This window comes from Leuciscus leuciscus (genome assembly GCF_965113295.1).
Source record: "Leuciscus leuciscus genome assembly, chromosome: 6".
In the NCBI taxonomy this organism is placed as follows: domain Eukaryota; kingdom Metazoa; phylum Chordata; class Actinopteri; order Cypriniformes; family Leuciscidae; genus Leuciscus; species Leuciscus leuciscus.
Genome location: NC_138730.1, coordinates 43586487 through 43597334, shown reverse-complemented (window position 1 = coordinate 43597334; position 10848 = coordinate 43586487). Strand labels below are relative to the sequence as shown.

General features: G+C 38.7%; 1 protein-coding gene across 1 annotated transcript in view; it reads right to left on the bottom strand.

The window, feature by feature from the left end:
• Nucleotides 1-10848, bottom strand: part of LOC309501087 (CUGBP Elav-like family member 5) — a 214076-nt gene that overhangs the window by 157076 nt on the left and 46152 nt on the right. The window lies entirely within an intron of this gene.

Sequence of the window (10848 nt, the reverse complement as noted above, 5' to 3'; positions counted from 1 at the left end):
GAAGCTCAAACGTGCTGCATAACACGAGAATGAACCTCATTGGTTCTTGCTGAAGCTCAAACGTGATGCGTAACACGAGAATGAACCTCATTGGTTCTTGCTGAAGCTCAAACGTGCTGCGAAACGCGAGAATGAACCTCATTGGTTCTTGTTGAAGCTCAAACGTGCTGAGAAACGCGAGAATTAACCTCATTGGTTCTTGCAGAAGCTCAAACGTGCTGCATAACACGAGAATGAACCTCATTGGTTCTTGCTGAAGCTCAAACGTGATGCGTAACACGAGAATGAACCTCATTGGTTCTTGCTGAAGCTCAAACGTGATGCGTAACACGAGAATGAACCTCATTGGTTCTTGCTGAAGCTCAAACGTGCTGCGTAACACGAGAATGAAGCTCATTGGTTCTTGCTGAAGCTCAAACGTGATGCGTAACACGAGAATGAACCTCATTGGCTCTTGCTGAGGCTCAAACGTGCTGCGTAACACGAGAATGAACCTCATTGGTTCTTGCTGAAGCTCAAACGTGATGCGTAACACGAGAATGAACCTCATTGGTTCTTGCTGAAGCTCAAACGTGATGCGTAACACGAGAATGAACCTCATTGGTTCTTGCTGAAGCTCAAACGTGCTGCGTAACACGAGAATGAAGCTCATTGGTTCTTGCTGAAGCTCAAACGTGATGCGTAACACGAGAATGAACCTCATTGGCTCTTGCTGAGGCTCAAACGTGCTGCGTAACACGAGAATGAACCTCATTGGTTCTTGCTGAAGCTCAAACGTGATGCGTAACACGAGAATGAACCTCATTGGTTCTTGCTGAAGCTCAAACGTGATGTGTAACACGAGAATGAACCTCATTGGTTCTTGCTGAAGCTCAAACGTGATGCGTAACACGAGAATGAACCTCATTGGTTCTTGCTGAAGCTCAAACGTGATGCGTAACACGAGAATGAATCTCATTGGTTCTTGCTGAAGCTCAAACGTGCTGCGTAACACAAGAATGAACCTCATTGGTTCATGCAGAAGCTCAAACGTGCTGCGTAACACGAGAATGAACCTCATTGGTTCATGCTGAAGCTCAAACGTGCTGCGTAACACAAGAATGAACCTCATTGGCTCTTGCAGAAGCTCAAACGTGCTGCGTAACACGAGAATGAACCTCATTGGTTCTTGCAGAAGCTCAAACGTGCTGCGTAACACGAGAATGAACCTCATTGGAACTTGCAGAAGCTCAAACGTGATACGTAACACAAGAATGGTCCTCATTGGCTCTTGCTGAAGCTCAAACGTGCTGCGTAACACGAGAATGAACCTCATTGGTTCATGCTGAAGCTCAAACGTGCTGCGTAACACGAGAATGAACCTCATTGGCTCTTGCAGAAGCTCAAACGTGCTGCGTAACACAAGAATGAACCTCATTGGTTCATGCTGAAGCTCAAACGTGCTGCGTAACACGAGAATGAACCTCATTGGTTCTTGCTGAAGCTCAAACGTGCTGCGTAACATGAGAATGAACCTCATTGGTTCTTGCTGAAGCTCAAACGTGCTGCGTAACACAAGAATGAACCTCATTGGTTCATGCTGAAGCTCAAACGTGCTGCGTAACACGAGAATGAACCTCATTGGTTCTTGCAGAAGCTCAAACGTGATGCGTAACACGAGAATGAACCTCATTGGTTCTTGCAGAAGCTCAAACGTGCTGCGTAACACGAGAATGAACCTCATTGGTTCTTGCTGAAGCTCAAACGTGCTGCGTAACACAAGAATGAACCTCATTGGTTCATGCTGAAGCTCAAACGTGCTGCGTAACACGAGAATGAACCTCATTGGTTCTTGCAGAAGCTCAAACGTGATGCGTAACACGAGAATGAACCTCATTGGTTCTTGCAGAAGCTCAAACGTGATGCGTAACACGAGAATGAACCTCATTGGTTCTTGCAGAAGCTCAAACATGCTGAGTAACACGCGAATGAACCTCATTGGTTCTTGCTGAAGCTCAAACGTGCTGCGTAACACGAGAATGAACCTCATTGGTTCTTGCTGAAGCTCAAACGTGATGCGTAACACGAGAATGAACCTCATTGGTTCTTGCTGAAGCTCAAACATGATGCGTAACACGAGAATGAACCTCATTGGTTCTTACTGAAGCTCAAACGTGCTGCGTAACACGAGAAAGAACCTCATTGGTTCTCGCACATCAAGTGAACATGCTTGAGCTTCCGTTTACCACAACTGATGTGTGAGTTGATGAATGTTTATATGTGAATAAAAGCCTAAATTAAATCTGTTCATCATATAAAGCGAAAGCCGCTCAATTCATATGGATTAGATTTACGATCTCTTTATGAACTTTTTGAATCGTCAAAGTGGCAGTTGCGCAGCTGTCAATGGAGGGACAGAAATCTCTCAGATTTAATAAAAAATATCTTCATTTGTGTTTCGAAGATGAACGAAAGTCCTACGGGTTTGGAACGACATGAGGGTGAGGTATTCAGCACAGTGAGCAGTAAGTATGCTAGTAATTCATTTCAAACACACCCTCAGATTTGTGCATCTGTGAATGCAATCCATAGGTGAACACTGTTATGTGTGTGTGAATCTGGAAAGGCTGTCTAATTTCTGCCATATAATATTGATGTCTTCACTTTGAGCACACAGACGGGGCATGATCTTGTGTTTATAATTCATGTGTGAGTTTCTCACACACAGACTCTCCTCTCCCCATTATGAGCCTCTCATCAATATTTCACCGCTGGAGAGGGTTAAAAGACGTGTGTGAGTGTGTTTGTGGAAGGATCCATTTGAATGCACAGTCACAAAGCCTCTGCGGAGTGTTTCAGCACCACATGTGCTGGACAGCTCCCCTGTGACGCCACTACAGCCTTGATTTACTGGGCCAGAAGAACTCCTGAAGAGTGCTGTGTGTGTGTGTGTGTGTGTGTGTGTGTGTGTGTGTGTGTGTGTGTGTGTGTGCACACGTGTGTGTGTGTGTGTGTGTGTGTGTGTGTGTGTGTGTGTGTGTGTGTGTGTGTGTGTCCGAGCACGTGTTCTTGAGTACATATGAACGTGTGCATGCTCTTTAGGTTAATTTTGCTAATTGAAAATCATTGAGTAAGCTCTATTATGGTAATATGCAGCGGCTAATTGTTGTAGAGTCACAGATGATATCATAGAGAAACCATTCGAAATTCAAAGTCTGTTTGCTAATCTACAAATGTAAATGAATGCTGGTAGCCTTGCACATGAATGTATAGTTGGTTCTGACTGATTAATCATGGCATCCCATGGCCAAATATATTATTTAATGACCACTATACATAATTAAACAAAGTATAATTGTTCAGGTAACCGTTTCCCCCACGGCTTGCGCTACTGTAGTTTCATGTCTCTCGTATCTCTACACACTCTCATAATGTAATTTCAACTCCAAATTACCCAATAATTTGGGTTCATGTCCATTCATTTATTTTGGCAAGTATCTGCTAAAGCAAGATGATGTACATCCACCCAGTCATCATCACAAAACAATTATTTAATTTGTCTGGCAATGCCCAGGAGTGGATATGTGTGTATCGGAGGAGAATTCTGTCATTTGCCAAGAACATTTTCAACAAAATTATAGCTTGACTGGAAATGACTTTTGTTTGTGTAGTGGAAATCATAATAATACTTTCAGTATTAAATCTATCATACAAATGTTAATTATTTATGTTGTAAACTATTCAAACAAAGAGTAAATTAATCCTGAACCAATAATATTTTAAATTATTAAATATTACAAAAACACAATATTTATCAGGTTAAAATGATTTCTCATTTTTACAAAAATTACAGCATCATTTCCACCATAACGAACAAAACTCTAATCCAAACTGACTATTATTTTGTACATTTATGCTAAAATGAAAAAAAATATATATTTTAATATTGTATTACATATACATAAACTGTTATGAAATTAATTAAAGCTAATAACAACAGACATTTTATTCTCAAAAAGTTTAAAATATTTCCATTTCAGAATGCTATTAAATACAATACCATTTGAGATATGGTAAAAATTATTGTGATGTTTCAGTAGAAAAAAAATGCAAATATTTAATTGAGTGTATTTAATATAAATTATTAATATAAGAAGAAATTAGCCTTATATTAGCAAGTCAAAAGACATTATATTTTAATCTCATAAACTTTCCATTAGATAATGCTATTTTTACAACAAGTCATTTGAGACATGATGAAAACGATCATTATATATATAAATAAAGGAAGACAAATATGACAGTTCTCCTATTATGAATTTATGTCCACTGTTGGACACTGTTAATGAAAAGTGTGTTGCCAAAATGATCTACAGTTTAGGAAACACATACGGTGTAACATAATCTAGCAAAATGTATGGTGTGCATGATATTTACTCAAAATATACAAAAAAATATTGTAAAACTGAAACTTTGCATTATCAACAGTCTGCATTTGAACATAATGCAGATCTAAAACTACTGTTAATAAGCAAACAATAATCACAAAATACTGATCAGTTAATCGGTTTGGTCAATGTATCATCAGTCTACACAATAGACTCCAGTGGTCATTGATCCAACACGCACACACACACACACACACACACACACACACACACACACACACACACACACACACACACACACACACACACACACACACACACACACACACACACACACACACACACACACACACACACACACACACACACACACACACACACACACACACACACACACACACACACACACACACACACACACACACACACACACACAGGTCTATTGCAGTATAACAGGGTGGTGGCCCAGCTGAAGTGAACCCTGATTGGTTCTGATTGGATCTGATTGTTTTCCACATGATAACCAAGTCGCAGCTTCGGATAATGGCAGGCGTGACAGTGGATGAGGCGTGACATTATAATCAGGAGCTATAGAACGGAGCAAACCCCTCTTCACATGTCTTTCTCCCTCGCTTCTTTTCTCTTTGACACGTTAATCACTGCAGAATGTCACGCTCCCCTTTCAGACAAAGGACAATCATTGCTGTGATAATTTGACCTCTCCTTCAATCAGTTTCACTGTAATTGCATCAGCCTTCGTCCCTGTGTCATATCTCTCCACGGCATTAATGAGAGACCGAGACAGAAAGAATACGGGAATAAGTTCGACTTCTGGCCCCCGAGGAGTTTCACTCGCATCTTCTATTGTTCGTCTAATAAAGGACCATAAAGGGGTTAAAGCCTGAAGTCAAAGGAACCACTTTTCATTCTTTACCATAATAATTCTTTTAAGAACTGTTCACTGAAAGGTTCTTTGGGAAAGCAAAAATGGTTCTTCTTTGGCATTGCTGCAAAAACCAATTTTTTCCCCTATTTTTAAGAATGTAGATTATTTAGGAAAACATCTACTGGTGCTTTAAATAATTTAAAAACCAAAACACTGATCTGGTGATCGTTAAAAAGGCCCAATCATGCCCTTTTAGAGAGACTTGGTTTTGTTTTTGGGGTTTACTAGAAGAGGTTTTCATGCTTGAATGTTAAAAAAACACATTCTTTTTCACATATTTGCGAAAAAGTCTCCCCAGTCTGTCAGTAACGCTCTGTTTAGTTCCTGTCTCTATGAAGCCCCTCCTTCTGAAAAGCACAATGTGCTCTGATTGGTCGGTTGGACCATTGTGTTGTGATTGGTCAACCGCTTGTGTGTTTGGGAAATGTCCCGCCCCTTACCATAACTGTGAGTTTTAACACACTTCTAACTAACTCAACCAGGCCCCGCCCCTTTATTCCACGTATGCCTTGGGCGGGAATTATTTAAATGAGGAATATTGTGACGTGTTTGTTCCCGGAAGAAAACTCAAGACTACAATGGAGGCGTTTCAGGGAGTTCAGAAACACTGACACTGATATAGAGAATAACTGGAGGGACTTTGTGCTTTAGCACTTTGAATTGCTTTACATGCTAAAGAAAGCTGAACATGTAAAAAAAAAAAAAGCATAATAGGTCTTCTTTAACCAACAAAGAACAATATAGCAACTCAGGAAGATACCCTTATATGGCCCAAAGTGGTTTTTGCTAATAAGAAAAGTCTTCTCTCAGTGTAAACGCTGTGTTTGCATGCAGAATATATACAATAACCCAGAGTGAGAGAGACCGAGAGAGACGGGAGGTTTCATCCACGCGGCTCCTGCTGTGCCACACCGGACACACGGATCAATTTAAATGATCTATGAGAGATATTAGTAATGACATTTATGAATACTTTATGGAATGTAGAAAATGTCATCATAAATTTTTATTCGGGCAAATGAGGCTGCGGGTAAAAGCAAACAGCATCAATGTTTGAGTACAGACACAAGGAGGAAAATGAGAGAAACCAAGAGGAACGTCACACACACACACACACACACACACACACACACACACACACACACACACACACACACACACACACACACACACACACACACACACACACACACACACACACACACAATGATTCTGTATTATAAAAGATGTTTACATTTTGTGCGGCATTAATACTGTATAAGGCTGTGCGTTGCAAATTTGACCATGGTTAAAGAGGTGTTGTTTGACACAACACACTCCATAACCGTAGTAAAACCACTGTAATTTGTGGTTACGCTTTTTATACACGCTTTCTGCAACAGCAATATGATAAAAAGAAACATCAATGCTCAATAAATATCCAGATTTATTTATGAGAACCATGACAATACGCTGTTTTTCCATAAAAAATATAAAGTTAATTTCCCTATAGCTGTAGGAGTTTTATTGGTTTATAGCAACTTGCTGCATTAATGTAGTCAAAGATCTGCATTTCAGTGCGGATTGTTCAATCAGATTTTACAGATAAAACTATTCATTTCATAAGTAATGCATAATGTTCAGTCAGCCAGTCATTATTGTAAAAGAAATGCACTGGAGTCGTGTATCACAGCTGACTGTATCTTGTTTATGGCACGACTACTCACCAAATAAATAAATAAATAAATGGGTGTGAAATATTGATTTCAGCTCAAATTATTTGACAATGTGAGAACAAACAAAACTGCAAAACAATAAAATAAAAAAAAGACAAAAAGACAAATAAGGACAAATATTTATCCAATCAGATTTTACAGCCAAAACTATACATTTTTATAAGTAATAGATAATGTACAATCAGTCGGTCATTAATGTAAAACAAATGCATTTGAGTCTTCAATCACAGCTGACTGTACAATATCTTGTTAAGTTCATCTAAATGAATAAATCAATTATTTTAAAATGTGAGAACAAAGCCACAAAGCAAATTAAAATGCATGGAACTAGTGCAACTATGTAGGAAATCAGTTGCTTAGGACAGTTTAGAATCATTATACAAAAATATGTGACTATAATGCTGCAATTGACCAATCAGAATCCAGTATTTCAGAGCGCAGTCATAATTAGATGCAAAACCCTTTTGCTTCAATGTACAAAATGTTCAGGAAGAAAACAGCTGTTTACCAGCACATGTGTGTAACAGGCACAGAGTTCTCACTGTCCAGTGTGACAGCATGCTGTTATCCACAGGAACACACACACACACACACACACACACACACACACACACACACACACACACGCATACACACAGCTAAAAAAGTGATTTATCCCATTTTCCAACAGCAAAATGAGGCGTGTGCCCTGAATTCAGCACAGCAGGGAAGATGGAGGAGTCTGATTTGTCCTGTATCTGTGGGTCAGGTTTTGACTACACTGTGGGGCCCAAATGTTCCCATAAGAATAGTAAAATCTGGAATCAACCACATGGTGAAAAGCAACAATGGTCCCCATGAGGAAAATGGCTTAAATGCACATAAATAATGAAAATCTATAAATGCAGAAAGGTTTGTGTGAAGGTTAGTTTTAGTGTTAGGGGATATAAATTATCATTAGCCCAGTAAAAAATCAATACAAAATCAAGTCAATGGAAAGTCCCCATCATGGTGGAAAATGTCAGCACATCTCATGCAGAATTTCACACAGAATCAGTGTTATTATAGTATCAGTGTGACACTAGTATAGTTTTAAATATTTTCCATTTGTCTTTTAATTTTAGTTAAATTAAAGTTTCAGTATCAAGTACAACTAACTGGAAATGAAAAATATTGCTTTGGCAACTAGCTGAAATAAAATAACTTTATTTTTTAAATATTTTAATTATTATTATATTTCAGTTAACATTTATTTTATTCCAAGTAAAAAAAAAGTAGATTTTGTTTTAGTGAATTTAAGAAACCAAGTGAAACAAATAATCAGAAAAAATATATTTTTTTCTGGATGAGGGAAACTGCACAGTTGCCTGTTGTTTCACACTGGGTTTCCTTGGCAACCCTAAGCTGGATTCAGCCTTCCTTCATACCCGTCGCACAGGAGCCAAAAAGTGGCTTTGTTTAAAAAATAAATAAATAACCAATTACCTGCAACTACGAATTGCACAAACAATGCATTCAAACCACACATAAAATATCCTTACTGATTGTTAGATATTACTGAAATTATATATATGCCCAGATAAATTATAATGGTTTATTATACTCTGTAAACAACAATACTAATCTAAAATCAGTCCTCATTACAAAAATTGGAGGCGGTGCTCTTACTATTTTACATGTTTGGTTTAAAGCTTAGTTGAAAATGTGACTTAAAGGGTGTATTATTATTAAAGGGTTCACCCAAAAGTAAAAAATTATCCCATAATTTACTCACCCTCAAGCCATTCTAGGTGTATATCTATGACTTTCATCTTTCAGCCAAACACAGTCAGGAGTTATATTAAAGAATATCCTGGCTCTTCACAGCTTTATAATGGAAGTGAATTGATTCTGAAGCCCAAAAAAGTGCATCCATCCATCATAAAAGTAATCCATATGACTCCAGGGGATTAATAAAGGTCTTCTGAAGTGAAGCCATGCGTTTTTGTGAGAAAAATATCCATATTTAAGACTTTATAAACTATAATCACTGGCTTCCGGGAACGTGAGTACGCGAGTCTAGTTCCGGCGGAAACAAGGATGGCTTGAGGGTGAGTAAATGATGGGATAAATGTAATTTTTGGGGGGAACTATTCATTTAACAATGACTTTTGCCTCAAACTCCCAATTTACTACTTATTAATAGTTAGTAAGGTAGTTGCATTACATTAAGGGATGTAGAATATGGTCACGCAGAATAAGGCATTAATATGTGCTTTATAAGTACTAATAAACAGCCACTATGCTAGTAATAATCAAGGTAATAAGCAACTAGTCAACAGTGAGAATTGGTCCCCAAACTAAAGTGTTACCGAAAACTTACATTTATATGACAATGTGAAAATGAAAGAGAAACCAAAAGCACAAATAATGTTTGTGAAAGCTGCTGAGCAATGACATGAAAAAAGTAATGCATGTCCAGTTAAACTATTCATGGCAGGTACATTTCGCCAATAGCAGTTAGAAAAATGTACATTTTGGCCCTGTAAACATGCACACACACTTCATATCAGCATCTGTAGATGCATGTATATAGATCGTAGTTAAGTTGAAATTATAAGTTGATATTGATCATCTCCGTGTCTCTCCTTCTTCAGCGAGCATCTCTCCCTTGGGTCTGTGTGTATTCGAGACTGGAATATTCCTCTGAGGCACGTTTGCATGGCGAGACATCGATGATTGGTGTTAAGGATGTAATTATGCAAAATGAATAATGGCTTGTCACTGATGCCCACCATGTCTGGAGATCATCAAGTATGAGTATGCAAGCTATCGGAATACACACCGCATTCTCCGCGTGTGTGTGTGTGGGCAGTTAACAAAACTGACCTTTAACCTCTGCCAGGCGTATGATTGACAGTCTCGGCATGATCGTGCCATAACCTTATCAACAGTGTGTGTGTGTTTGTGGAGAGTTCAGCTGTCAGTCAATGGTCTAATGGAATCAGTGCAGCATTTGAGATGCTCCTGTCAGTCGGGTAAACTGTCTGATCTGAATCCAGTGTGACGACCCTGAAGTGACCTCATTCAAACAGGAAATGGAATAGTCACCCACAGATTTTCTTTAAATTACAAAAATAAAGAAAAAATGTGAGTGGGGCATAACATTCTGCTGTGATAGCCTACTGTGGTGTTAAGGGTGGTTGCTAGGGCGTTGCTATGCAGGTGCTCTAAATCGTTAACATGCAATATTATACGTTTGATGTCATTGTAACATATTTGAATGTAGACAAACAAAAATTTTGGAAAACTTAAAGGCCCTGTGATGGATTTTTAATAGATAAGATGATTCTACAATTCTAACATATAAACCTTACTTCACCTTTTAGGTCTAACAGTCTAACAACTTTGGACAGAACGTACTAAAACGTTCTGTTCTTTGTCTATTTGTGTTATGGAAAATTCTCAAGTGCTGACCTAGCCTGGTTAAAACCAGACCATTCTCAGTAGTAACTGAGTTATGGTCTGGCAAAGCTTCATTAATAACTCATTTCCAAAGGGGCGTCACCAACGGATGTCGCTCAAATGCCTCTGGGTGCAATTGGATAGACCTAAAACCAATCAGAGCGATCGTCATCGTGTAAAGCCATATGCTGTGTCCCAATTCGCCTAAGTTACACTACGCCATAAAAGTATGTACTCTTTTTGTGAAGAAAAGGTATTTACTTTTGAATGTGTAGCAAAAAAGTAGGCAAGCTTTGGGACATACTACTTCGTCATCTTTGTCGGACGGATCTGTCGCGTGCGTCCTGTCACGTAAACTGCCCTGTCAATCATCTTGTCACAGTTCAAATCCTCTATT